Raw genomic sequence first — 15,280 nt, 5'->3', positions numbered from 1 at the left:
TTTACTTTTTTTGGGCATAAGTGTTCTTTTCCTAATAAAAAATAATACAAAGTAACCTAATAAAAAATTACTATATATAACAGTAAAAACAACTGAGATGAGGAAAGAATTTGGCAACTTTTTTGATGATTTATTCCAGCCTAAATAAAGGTATAACTGGATTTCTCTTTGTCTATTAAAGAAAGAGACTTATTGGATTGCAACTCTACAAAGTATGCATTAGTTATTTCTTTAGAGAGGCATTTTGTAGTGGTGAAGCAAAAATAAGAATTTATTTTAACAAAATACAAACAAAACTTGTATTATGTTGCTTGTTCAAATGCATCATGTAACAAACCTGGTCCATTAGTTAGTAGTGATACATAATGAATCATACATTTTATTTGTTAGTTAATAATAAGTAGTTTGTTATTTAGTTGCTAAGCTTTCAGGCTATAAAAGCCCCTCATTCTGTAAATAAATGTTGAGCTAAGATCAATAATATTTCTCTCTCTTATTCCTGTTTCCGTTTCTTCTTAGTTCATTGATGAACTTGCGAGCTTCCAAGCTCTCAATTTCACATGGTATCAGAGCAGCGATACTGAATGTTAAGAAAGGAATTATAGATGAGCTTATATTTGTTTTAGCTAGGTGATTTATGATTAGAGTTGTAGAAATGGCAGTCCTAAAATTCGATCAGAATGATCCTCTATATATCGGCCCATCAGACGCTTCAGGATCTGTGTTGATTCCTAGTAAGTTGTCTGGATCTGAAAATTATGGGATCTGGAGCAGGTCGATGAGGATCGCATTATTGGGAAAGAGGAAATAAATATTTGTAACAGGTGCTTGTACTAGAGGATTATACAGATATGAACCACATGAGCAATGGGAGACATACAATACGATTATGTTATCACATTTGATGAACACTATTAATGAAGAACTCCTCAATGGAATTGTATATACTATGAGTGCCTTCTTAGTTTCGACAGACTTGAAGGAGCGATTTGATAAGGTGAATCGCATGCAAATCTATCAGCTGCACAGGGAGATTATTGCACTTGCACAAGGTATGGATTCTATGTCGTATTATTTTACAAAGCTGAAAATACTATGGAATGAGTATGATGCAGTTGTACCAAATCCTAGTTGTATATGTCCTCAATCGAAGGAATATGTATATCATCTATAATAACTAAGGTTGATTCAGTTTTTGAGTGGTTTAACTAAGTCCTATGGTCAGACTCGTAGAAAAACTTTACTAAAGGGAATTACACCATCCATAAACCAAGCTTATGCTATGATAATAGAAGATGAGATCCAACATTCCATATATGTGGATAATGTAGTTGAGAAACCAGATCCAACGGTGATGAATGTGAATAAAAATCAAGGAAGAGAATACTATAAAGGAAAAAAATGCGAGTTCTGCCATTTCACTGGTCACACCAAAGACAACTGCCACAAGTTGATTGGCTATCTAGATGATTGGAAGCAAAGGAAGAAGTCTGGATATGGGAATGACAACATGAGAAACATAGCAGGCCCATACTCTGGTGGTTATGGAGGACAGTTTCCAGCAAACAACATGAGAAGCTCAGCAAGTCCCTCATACTCTAGTGGCTATGGAGGAAAACACTAAGCAAACAACATAACTAGTGGTCACTATGATCATTCTCAGATGACTTCAACCAGTCAGGAGGAAAGTAAGGCCCTCTTAGCAATGGGACATGCATTTACTAAAAAGGAGTATAAGCAAATATCGGAGATGTTGAACAAAGATGTGCAGGATTCTAAGCAAATCAACATGGCAGGTATTACTACTTGTTTAATGTCACATATATTTGCACAAGAATGGATAGTGGATTCTGGTGCATCCCATCATATTACAGCCAATAAATATTTAATAACAATGAGTCATGCTCTAACTAAGTCACAGAAGAATCAAGTGCATTTGCCTATATGAGACAAGATGGATATTAGTCATGTTAGTGAATCATCTATATTTGACAATGAACTTGTGAAAAGGCCCTATATGTACCAGACTTCAAGTTCAGCCTTTTATCAGTTTCCAAGATCATAAGAGAAATACCTTACTTTGTGTCCTTTTACCCTGAATTTTGTATCTTTCAGGACCTCTTCAGTGGCAGGGTGAAGGGGATTAATAGAGAAGATGGAGGCTTGTACATCTTCAAGATTGAACTTACAACAAATCAGACGAAGAAAGTGATATATAATTAGAAAATAATGATTGTAGAAGCAATAACGCAGGATGTCAATCTATGGCATATGAGGCTTGGAGATCCTTTTTCTCAAACCCTGAGGCATTTAAATCTAGTTCAAAATAATAAAGATAGTGAGGTACTCACTAAGTGCTCTATTTTCCCACTAGCTAAGCAAACTAGACTCTTCTTCCCTACTAGTTATTCTAGAGCATCTATGAAATTTGATGTTGTTCATGAATTTTGTATCTTTTAGGACCTCTTTAGTGGCAGGGTGAAGGGGATTAGTAGAGAAGATGGAGGCTTTTACATCTTCAAGAGTGAGCTTACAAAAAATCAGATGAAGAAAGTGACATATAATCAGAAAATAATGACTGCAGAAGCAATAACGCATGATGTCAATCTATGGCATATGAGGCTTGGAGATGCTTCTTCTCAAACCCTGAGGCATTTAAATCTAGTTCAAAATAATAAAGATAGTGAGGTACTCACTAAGTGCTATATTTGCCCACTAGCTAAGCAAACTAGACTCTTCTTCCCTACTAGTTATTCTAGAGCATCTATGAAATTTGATGTTGTTCATATGGATCTCTAGGGACCTTATAAGACCCATACTATAGATAATAAGAACTATTTCTTGACAATTTTAGATGACTATAGCAGGTTTGTATGGATTCATTTGTTGCAGCTGAAATCTGAAACCTTTGTTGATATAAAAAATTTCCTCCTAATGGTCAAGACTCAATTTGGTTCTTATGTTAAGGTTGTGAGATCTAGCAATGGAATCGCGTTCTTTAATTCTCAATTCGCAACTTTGTTCCATGATCGAGGCATCTTGCATCAAAGTAGTTATCCTCACACACCACAAAAAAATAGTGTGGTGGAGGGGAAACATAGGCATATTCTCAATATAGCTAGAACTACCAGATTTCAATCACATTTGCCTATTATATATTGGGGATATTATATCAAGGTTGCTGTATATTTGATAAATAGGCTTCCTTCATCATCTATTCAAAACGAAATTCCTTATGAGCTACTCTACTCCAAATAACCAACCCTATCTCACCTAAGGGTCATAGGTTGCCTTTGCTATGCATTAGTGTTACTAAAGGGTGATAAATTTTCAGAAAGAGTTGTTTCTTCTATCCTCATAGGTTACTCAGATCTACAAAAGGGATACATACCATTGGGTATCAAATCTAATAAGATCACTATGACTAGAGATGTGGTTTTTCAGGAGGAAGTTTTTCCATTTGCTCAAGTAATGCCCCAGACAGATACTTTAACTACATTTGTAGGTTCTCCCTTAGAATTGAGTGATCATCTAGATAATGAAGTTGTTGATATTGTCGGTGAAACTCATAATGAAGAGATTATTGTTCTAAAGAATGAGGATGCTGATATTGTTGGTGAACATCATGGAGAAGTCACTAGTGAGAGATCAACTGAAACATTCATTAGATATTTCCCAAGCACCAACCCCTCTTGAAGAAGTGGTCTTACCCTCGTGTCCTATACTGCCACCACATGTAGACCCTTCTATTAGAAGGACTTCAAGAAACACCAAGGAACCTGTTTTGATGAAGGATATGTCACCACTAAAAAGAAGCAAAGTAGAACTAGGCATCCTCTAGCCAATTCACTTTTCTATGACAACTTAACTACTTGTTATAAGAGATACTTGAGCGAGTTTCTAATTATGTAGAACCTAAACACTCCAGACAGGCAGCTAAAGATGAAAGATGAATTTAAGCTATGAAACAGGAAATTCAGGTTCTAGAGGATAACTATACCTGGATGGTAGTTGACTTACCACATGAAATGCATACAGTTGGTTCCAAATGGGTATATAAGGTAAAATATAAATCAAATGGTGAGGTGGAGAGATTTAAGGTCAGGCTAATGGCTAAGGGTTATAGTCAACAAGAAGGATTGGACTACCGTGACACTTTCTCTCATGTTGCTAATAGAGTGAAAATCAGATGTATCATTGCTTTAGCTGTGTCTAAAGGTTGGAACTTATATAAAATAGATGTCTATAATGTATTTCTCCAAGGTCATCTAGATGAAGAGGTGTACATGGATATGCCTGAAGGCCTTAAGAGGCCAGGTGAGACCAAAGTGTGTAGGCTACTCATGTCATTGTATGGCCTTAAGCAAGCCTCTAGACAATGGAACTTAAAACTCACTATTGGCTTGTTGGCTGCTGGTTTTACTCAAAGTGCACATGATTACTCCCTATTTACTTTGAAGAAAGGTGCATACCTAGTGATTGTATTAGTCTATGTTGATGACTTACTAATTACAAGAAATAAGGCACAAATGATTATTAAGGCTAAGGAAAGTTTGCATCAGCATTTCAAAATGAAGGATCTAGGTGAGCTCAAATATTTTTTAGGCATTGAAGTTTTGAGGTCTCCAAAAAGTGTAATTCTGATTCAAAGAAAATACATTCTAGAACTTATAGTTGATGCAGGCCTCACTAGTGAAAAACCACTCCTCTTGAATCCAACATGAGACTCACCTTAGTGGAATATGATTTAGTAACTTGTTCTATTGGATATGATGTTCTCCATGACATTACCCTATATAAAATACTGATTGATAAGCTTCTCTATGTCACCATTACTAGACCAAATATTAGCTATGCAATTAAAACTCTTAGTCAGTTTATGTAGTCCCCTAAGAAGTCACATTGGGAGGCAGCTTCTAGAGTAGTTAGGTACTTAAAAGTCACAGTAGGTCAAGGGGTATGGTTACATGCCAAGAATACCACTATGCTTGCTTATTGGTGTGACTCTGATTGGACTTCTTGTCCCAACACTAGAAGGTCTGTCACAAGATATGTGGTCAAGTTTGGTGAGTTATTAGTATCTTGGAAGTCTAAGAAATAGCACACTGTCTCTGGGAGTTCTACTAAAGCTTAGTATAGGAGCATGGCTTCAGCTGTTTTTGAGGTTACTTGCTTACTTGGCTTGTCCATTGTGCTAGGTGTGCCCATTCATGTGCCTGTTATATTTTAAGTGATAGCAAGTTAGCCATTCAATTAGCTGCCAATCCATTCTTCCATGAAAGGACCAAACACATAGAAATAGACTGTCACTTTATCAGAGATAAGATCAAAACAAGGGTGGTTGAGACTTTCTATGTTCATACTCAGCAACAAGTTGCAGACTTATTGAAAAAAAGGATTGAGTCAAGCTCAACATTTGCATTTTCTAGGCAAGCTTGGTGTGCTTAATATTCTACCCCTTAAGCTTGAGGGGGGGGTGTTCAAATGCATCATGTAATGAACCTGGTCCATTAGTTAGTAGTGATACATAATGAATATGGTCTATTAGTTAGTTACCATACGTTCCATTAGTTAGTTACTATACGTTCCATTAGTTAGTTACTAATCAATAGTTTTTTATTTGGTTGTTAGACTTTCAGGCTATAAAAGCCCCTTATTCTGTAAATAAATGTTGAGCTAAGATCAATAATATTTCTCTCTCTTCTTTCTATTTCGGCTTCTTCTAAGTTCATTGATGAACTGGTCAGCTTCCAGGATCTCAATTTCACACTGCTCTTCCGTTCCTTCAAGTTAATTTTCTATAAAATTATTCATATTTTTATAATATTCCGTCAAAATTCACCTGTTGTAGTCCAAAGGAAAAGAGGAAAAGAAAACACAAGTATTTAACCTATTAATTTGTTATGAATGAGAAGGGGAGCTAAAATGAGTAGGGAAATTGGTCGTTGTTATCTGTGATGGAGCCAGATGTAAGAACTGGGTTACAATTAGCTAGGCCATTTAGTATTGGGCTGAATAGTAATCCCAGACTATTTGGCCTACAGTCTGCCTATTAATTAAAGGGTGACTTATATAAATCCCACTAGTTTAAGAACTAATACACACTACTTTGTAATATTATGAATATTATTAGATATTGGACTTTGGATACATATATCTGATACGTCCATATACATCTAGATACATGTAACTCGAATAAATGGGGTCAAAAATTGATGTAATTTATTCTAGATACACTTTATCTAAGTGGATTCGCATGTATCTGACTGTCTCGCTCGCCTCTCTCCTATCGTTCCCACTCTCCTCTCTTACTCTCCTTTCTCCTTGTATCTGGTATCCCAGATGCATGTATCTAGTGTGATTCACATGTGTCTTGGGATCTTGCTATCCACCTATCTATCCCGCATACCTCTCTCCCTATTTTAGTGTATCTGCTAGCAAAAATATATGTCTCTAGGTGTATCTGATTTAAAATCTAATATAAAATTATTAATTAGTGAGACAATATGTAATTATTTCAAACTATAGGGAGAACTAGTAAATATAATATTTGTCTAATTATGTAGTTTTTCCTTAATTCAATTATAATCCAAATTTATTTCAGTATATAAATACACAGAACCTGAGCTAGGAGAGACAAATAATTATCTGGTAATTCAGTTACAACCTTTCTAACTACTTCTCTCATTCTCTCATCTTCTTTCCCTCTTTTAACCTCTCATTGTCTGTACTGCTAGGTTGATATGTAGGAGTACTATAATGTTCAATCTTGTAATTCAATTTAGTTACCTATAGATTAGTAAAATTTCATGTTTCTAAATTTCTTTCTTTTATTCCTTCACATATATTACGAATCAAAATTAGAACCAATCCTTGCACTATGACGATTACAGAATCTCGATTCAAATCCACAGAGGAAAAAGTCAAGAAATTGGAAAATTACGTACAAGTTTACATGACAGAGGCCATTGAAAATTGAAGAATAAAGACTCAAAATGGATAATCTGGGTAGGAAAATTGGAATTATGACGGAGAAGCTTTTGGCCAACGGATATAGATGGCATTTTGAGTAGTGCACCAACTAAAAATTATGAAGGGTGTAACATCTAGCCAAGAAGTGTGGAATCATAGAAAGTTCATGCGAGACATCAAGTAAATAATTTTGCCTCCAAAAGTTGGATTTTCTTATTTTGAAGAAGGAGACCTTTGATATTGATTGAGAAAATGTGAGTGTACTTCCATTACAACCACATTCATGGTGCACAATAAAGATGAAAATGAATGTCTATCATTTGAATAAAAGGGTTGAATCTTGGTATTTTCATACCATTTGAGTATGGATATTGTGAGGTAACCTGATCATTGAGGAAATCTGCAAGAGGTTTGATGAGTCTGATAATAGTAACCTAAATTTTATGGGAGAATTTAAAAGGGTTGAGAGAAAAGGTGCAATCAATGAATACTTATGAATGTTTGAAGATATTAAGGCTTGTTTCTTGATTGAACATCCAACAATACCCGAGGAGTTCTTCCTAGGGGCTTTCATTGAAGGGTTCAAATATGATCTTAGGCATACTATTAAGATGCTTGATCCATTTTTCTTGAGTCATGCAGTTGAGAAAGTTAGACACCAAAATTTTTTTTTGGATACAGCGTACGAAAAAAATTGAGGAACTGCAAACAAATTTATATCACAAACAATTAGTTATATAAGTTCTTTAGAAAACAAATCTTACGGGGTTCATTAAATGGATGGTAATTCTACTTCAGTCATTCAAGAAACAATCTACAATCTATTTGAGGCTAGAAAAGCAATAGGAGAATGATACATATATGGGAAAACAATATTTTCTAGGCCAAATAAAAATATACAATTGAGTACATTATCAGAGACTACTGAATAAGAGAAGATAGAAGTATACTCTAATTTGGTTCTGAATGAAAGTTCTAATGAAATTCAAGAAAATATCATTGATGAAGCAATTTGTCTTAATGCATCATTTGATATTATCACTATCACAATCCACAAATCATGTTCATGAAACTACCCCGACCCTTTAATAGGTAAGCCAATTCTTATCCAAATTAAATATTTAAAAAATTATAAAAATAGAAGTAAAGAAGTAGCAGAAGTAAAGTCCTAAAGAAGAATTGCCAAAAATATGGACTAACTCTAAAATCTAATGACACGAGTACAAAGATTTTAGAATATCATGAACAAGATTCGAAAAAACTACAAAGTAGTTGAAAGATAATGATAGGCAAAATGTAAAGATAGAGAAATCTGGATGTTGTAAAGCAGCCAAGAAACTACCTCCAAGGACTTCAATAATATTTAAAATTGAAGTAAGATCATTTACTACACACACCAAGATTAGAACCTGCAAAACAGAGATGCATAAATCAAGGGTGAGTACAAAAACACATATATTCAACAATATCATATAAGGAAATAATAACTGACAAGAGTTGATCTAACCTTGTCAACCTCCATACTTACTCAAAGAGGAAATCAGAATCCAATACAATTTACATAGATAAAGTTTCAAATAAAGAAGTTAATTATATAAATTAGAGTATGTCACACTCCATTATCTCAAGTAAGTTTAGTTCAATAATGAGGAAACCAAGTAAAGCATATCAAATAATATCATGCAATACAATGCATATGAGATGATAATAACATGATGACCAATGTAGTAATACATACACATCACCTTTGGCGGTTGGTCATGACCCATGTGAGACTCGTGAGGTCAATGTATTGCCTCCAAATCATGCCATCAGAGTTTATAATATCAATACTCAATCTAGATACTATCTGTAGGCCATCAAAGAGTATTCTAAACAACAACAACAACAACAACCCAGTGAAATCCCACAACGTGGGGTTTGGGAGGGTAAAGTGTACGCGAACCTTACTCCTACCATCAAAGAGTATTCTAAAGAAAGCAACTAATAATTGTACCTCAATATATCTATATTCTTCCCTAGGGCATAAGATAACACCATATGATTTACCAATTTAATATGCATGTGAACTGATCTGAGAGGGGGATTAACGTATTTAAATACCATGTTTTATTTATATTTTAGCTAAGTTTTGAGTATGATCTTGTGAAATCCATATGTTTATTAATTATATGTTGTGATAAGCTAAGGGACATGATTTGGATAATTTCAGGTAAAAAACAATAGCAAGAAAAGACTCATATAATTGACTAAAATGCAAAGCAAAGTAATCCAGACAAAGACAAAGAATAAATTATGGTAGGAAGTACCCTGAGATGCGCCTCGAACTACACCTAGTCAAGAACTAAACTTCAAAGATTAAGAATATGAGACGGGTCTAAGATGGATCCTGTGACATACACCACTACCCTGCTATGATCACCCAAGACTACCTCCTAGATGCGACACGATACTTAACAACACAAATGCCCCCAAGATAACCTCATGGCATGGTATGATAGTAAGATGTATAAACAATAGAAGATATAACTAAAAAGCGAAAGACAACATTGATAGTCTAGTAGAGTCTAACATATCAAATTAGACAATATCTAAAAGTTGGCATAGTTAAAATCTAACTACCTGTATGAAAGCCTCTTCTACATAGGTGGGCTGCAAGGAAAAGTTCCTAGCTAACTCCAAAATTTAAAATTGGAAGAAATAATACTGAACGAAAGACAAACTCATTCTCAAAACATGAGGACTCACCAAGCTAGCTCAACTGCTGATAGAAAATCTGTAGTAACTGCCGACGTGATGAGGAGCGCCAGAACCTATATTATGAAATAATATAGGTAGAAAAGTATGCGGTCAGTACTTGGAATGTACTGAATCTATGGTGACACTTAGTTTTGGGACTTCGGGATTGCTACTAAAGGCCCATGGATGCTGATTGGAAATCTTCATCCCTAATATGCTCGGTGCTAACTATTACTCCTATGAAAAAACATGCATAAATTAATACAATAATAATTTAATAATATTTAAATTTTGATAATTTGATAGACATAGAGTAGCTTCTAAATCAAGATTTAAAATTGAACATAACGGAGAGATACTTTATTCAAAAGCATCACAATCATGATAACTGGAAATACTAAAAGATAATTTATCTCAAAAAATCTAAGTTTATCAAAATCTGATAATCATAGACATGCATGTGACATAGAATAATTTCTAGATCATGAAAATACTTGTATACATCTGGATTCATGAAAATACCATTTTAAATATAGAATTATGACTGAATTCATGCAATTAGAGATCATGTTTGAAGAATCAATGAAATTCAATTAGAGTCCATGAAGATCATAAAATTCAAGAATTTTGGGAAATCACAACTTGAAGAAATTAGGGCATTTTTGAGACTCAATGGATGAAGAGAGATCCATTGATGAAGTTCTTAGATACCTTGATCAAAATCCTAGGGAAACAAGACTTGAAGCTTGGAACCCTTGTTCTTGGCTTGAGAAAGAAGAAGCTTGATTTGGTAAGAATTAGTTAAACCCACTTAGAATAGGCCAAAATGATATAGTATATAAATTAAAAGAGTGGAAAAAGACTAACAGAATCTTGATTAAAAACTGATGAAGGGCTTCTACTAGTGGCATCTACAGACCGTAGTCCCTTCTACAGACGGAGAAGCCTTCCCGTAGAAATCAGATAAAATTCCTGAAATCTAAAATTTAAACCAAGAAACACTTTTTATGATTCCTAAAATATTTTATGATTCGTCCTATTTGGTCGAGTAAAATTATACTGAAATACCTATTTTTTGAACCTTTGATCCACGATGTAATTTTATGGCCCATAATCTAAACCACGAGCTATCCTATTCGTCCATAGAATCAAAATACTAGAATGGCTAAGTCTTAAAGGTTGATCCACGATCCCAAACTATGAGTCGTAAAGGACGTTACAAACCGTAATTCCCCTTCTTACTGTACAAGTCTAATTTTTCCAACTCTCTGAATTTCAGTCTACGAACCTTGTCTATGACCCATAAAGGATTCTATGAATCGTAAACTTAGCTTATGAATCTTAGGCTCAATTTTTCCTGTTTCTGAAGTTCATCTATCAAACATCTTCTAAGAGCCATACAAATATCTATGGACCGTACATGGGACTCGTAAAAACCTAGGAGTTATAAATTTTCAGACTTTCTGCATAGATAATTTCTGTACGTAGGGATGTTTGGGGTATTACACCTGCACAATGGGCTCTACAACGTGATCCCTTTGTCTATCAGACTAGATTTGACCAATTCAAAGTAGAGTCCAACTGGAAGTAGAATTTCAATCTTATATATATATATATATATATATACATAAGTTCCCACTCGTGGTCTCTGGGCAGCTTATTCTTCTGAGCTTTTCTCAATTTTTCTCTAGATTCTTGGAATTTATCTAAGTTAGAATAGTACGGGGTATTCGAATATCTCCCCCTTAGGATCATTCATCCTCGAAAGATGACCAAGCTAAGAATTTACTCACGGCACAAATACAATGCAAGAACTCAATGACTCAAACTTAAAGATATTCACTAAATAACTCAAACTCAAGAAAGTACTAACTTTGAGATGGGAATAGGAGTATTACCTTCAACATAGATACTAGGAGGATTGAATAGATGAGGGTACTTGGCTTTCATATCCTCCTCGACTTCCCGTGCATCCTTCTCAATAAATTGATTTCTCCATAAGACTTTGACTAAAAAGACATCTTTGATCCTCAATTTATGAATGTGACGATCAAAAATTTAGACAGGAATCTCCTCATAGGACAAGCTATATTTCACTCCAATGTTTTTGTAGGAGCAATGAGTGAAGGATCTTTCAAGCATTTCTTAAGCATGGAGATATAGAACACTGGATGAACAACATCTAAATCTGATGGAAGCTCTAGCTCATAGGAGAAATTGCAAACTCTCTTTATAATCTGGTAAGGATCAATGTATCAGAGACTCAACTTTTCTTTCTTCCCAAATCTCATGACATTTTTCATGGGTAAAACTTTCAAATACACCCAATCATTTAACTCAAACTCCAAGTCTCTTCTCCTAGCATCAGTGTAGGACTTTTAATGACTTTGCATAGTCTTCAAACTTTCTTGTATAATCTTCACCTTCTCCATAGCATGATGAACCAATCCTATCCCTATTAACTCAACTTCACCAACTTCGAACAAACCAATTGAAAATCTACATCTCCTCCCATAAAGACCCTCATATAGATCCATTTGAATACTCGAATGAAAGTTATTATTATAAGCAAACTCAATAAGAGGCAAGTGGTCATCCAAATTACCTTTGAAGTCAATAATACAAGCTCTCAACATATCCTTAAGAGTGAATTGTACGCTCTACCTACCCATCTATCTGAGGATGAAAAATAATACTTAGATTCACCTTTGAACCCAAACCTCTCTGAAATGACTTCCAATATTATGCAGTAAATTGAGTACCTCTATTTGAGATGATAGAAAAGGGAACTCCATGAAGTCAAACTATCTCTCGAATATATAACCTTGCATAATCCTCGACTAAATCCGTAATCTTAATGAGCAAGAAATGGGATGATATGATCATCATATCCACAATCACCCAAATCAATTCATGTAGTCCACGAGAGTGGGGTAGACCTATAATGAATTCCATATTAATCATATCCCACTTCCAATTTGACAACTCTATACTTTGAGCCACATCACAAGGCCTTTGATGCTTAACTTTGACTTATTGGCGATTTGGGCACTTGGAAACAAACTCTATTATATATCTCTTCATACCATTCTACCAATAGACCTCTCTCAAGTCATGATACCTCTTTATAGAACCCGAATGAATTGAATATCCAGATCTATGTGCCTCTGCCATAATTCTATTGCAAATACCATTAACACTCAGAACACGTAATCTGCCCTGATATCTTAATACTCTATCTCCCCCTTTAGAAATAGCCATTATTTTCTATTTATGAACCTGTTCTTTCAATTGGAATAAAATAGGGTATTGGTCTTGCTTTTGTTTCACCTCAAAAACTAAAGACAGCCCCATTCTGGACAATAATACCTCTCTCATCAGAGTCCACAAGATGAACTCCCAAACATGCAAGTCTATGAAGTTCTTTGTCCAACTCTTTTTTTCTTCTTCAATATGAGCAGTAGTCCCCATGGACATCCTGCTAAGAGTATCAGCAACAACGTTAGCTTTACCTGGATGGTAGAGAACTCATGTCATAATCCTTGAGCAACTCAAGTCATCTTCTCTACCTTAGGTTCAGATGTTTCTAACTAAACATATACTGCAAGCTCTTTCAATTAGTGAACATACCTACATGCACACCATAATGATAATGACGCCAAATCTTGAGAGCAAATACTATTGCTGCAAACTCTAGATCATGAGTCAGATAATTCCTCTCATGGATATTAATCTGTGCGGAAGCATAAGCTATGACTTTGCCTTTTTGTATCAAATCACAACCCAATCCAACTCTAGATGCATCACAATAATTAATGAAGCCATATGTTCCCTCGGGTAGGGACAATACTGGAGCAATAGTCAGTCTCATTTTTAACTCTTGAAAACTTTTCTCACAAGTATTGGACCATTGAAGCTTAGTCTTATTTTGAGTCAACTTAGTCAGTGGAGATGAAATATATGAAAATATCTCAACAAACCTCCTATAGTAACCAAGCAACCCAAGAAATTTCTTATGTTTATCGGCGATGTGGGTCTGGGCCAGTTCTTTACTTCCTTAATTTTCTGCGAATCTAATCATATACTATCATCAAAAATAATATGTCCTAAGAATGATACAAATTCAAGCTGAAAATCACACTTTGAAAACTTAACATACAACTCATTTTTCTTAAGAGTTTGGAGAACAATTCTAAGATGATTGGCATGCTCTTCCTTACTTTTTGAATAGATCAGAATGTTGTTGATAAATACGATAAAAAATATGCCTAGATACTGCTTGCACACTCTATTTATAATGTCAATAAATTTTGCAGGAACGTTAGTCAAACTGACTTACATAACTAGGAACTCATAGTGAGCATATCTGGTTCTGAAAGCCATCTTCAGAATGTCACTCTCTCACTTTCAACTGATAATAGCCTGATCTGAGGTCTATCTTGAAAAAACAAGTGATACCCTAAATTTGGTCGAATAGGTTATCGATTATCTAAAGAGGGCACTTATTCTTTATAGTAATCTTGTTTAACTAACGATAGTCAATACACATCTTAAAGAACTATCTTTCTTTTGCATGAATAGGATAGGAACGCCCTAAAGTGAGACACTCACCTGATGAATCCCTTATCTAAGATATCTCTAAACTGCTCTTTCAACTCCTTTAATTGTACAGGAGCCATTCTATATAGCGTAATAAAAATAGGCTGAGTATAGGGAAGAACATTTATTTCGAAGTCTATCTCCCGATGAGTCGGGGATTTCATCTCATTAAAGGCTTAAAATCTAATGAAATAGTGTCCTCTTTGCCTATATTGTGTACATAACAGCTATTAAAGTGTTGATTTGCAGATATAAAGGATTAAGGACAAGGCATTGGCACTTGTAAGATCCCGCAAGTCAGAAAGTCGGAACCAAGGAGAAAGTTTTCAAAATATGGACTGACTTTAAGTCTACGAGTCCCTTTATGACTCGTAGAGCTACCTATGACTCATAGTAACAAGTATTAAGGTGATTCCATGAACTTGCTTAGGACCATCTTATGAAGAAGCCCTTACGACTCATCAGGATGAGTCATCTTCACAATGATGAGTCGTAACTATGACTCGTGGTGAAAGTACTGGACTCAGTATTTGCAAGTTTGCAAGAACCTGTAGGCCAAGTAGACATTATGAGTCGTAGAATTGAGAATGAGTCATAGACATGAATCGTACAAAAACTTTAGAGACCTAATTTTTCAAGGTTTCTCCAAAACCTACAGGACGAGATGACTCATCACAATTTCTACGACTCGTAGAGTCCATGCCGTAACTCCAAAGTACCTTTTTAATGAAGGTTATTCATGTATTTTTCCAAGTTCAGCTCAATAAACCTAGACACTTTTATGACCAAGTTCAAAGTCTTTATATATTCAATTCTTGAAATTCCCCTACTATTCAATTCATTCTTCAAATTTTTCTAAGGCAAGACTCCAAATTCTCTCCCAAGCTTCTCCTAAAAATTCAAGCTAGGGTTTCAAGTTCATCAAGGTTTGTTCTTCAATTCTAAGTCAAATTTACCAAGGTGTGTAGGG

The sequence above is a fragment of the Solanum dulcamara genome, chromosome 10, assembly GCF_947179165.1.
Source record: "Solanum dulcamara chromosome 10, daSolDulc1.2, whole genome shotgun sequence".
NCBI lineage: Eukaryota > Viridiplantae > Streptophyta > Magnoliopsida > Solanales > Solanaceae > Solanum > Solanum dulcamara.
The sequence above is the reverse complement of the archived record's forward strand: the minus strand, read 5'-3'. Positions refer to the sequence as shown.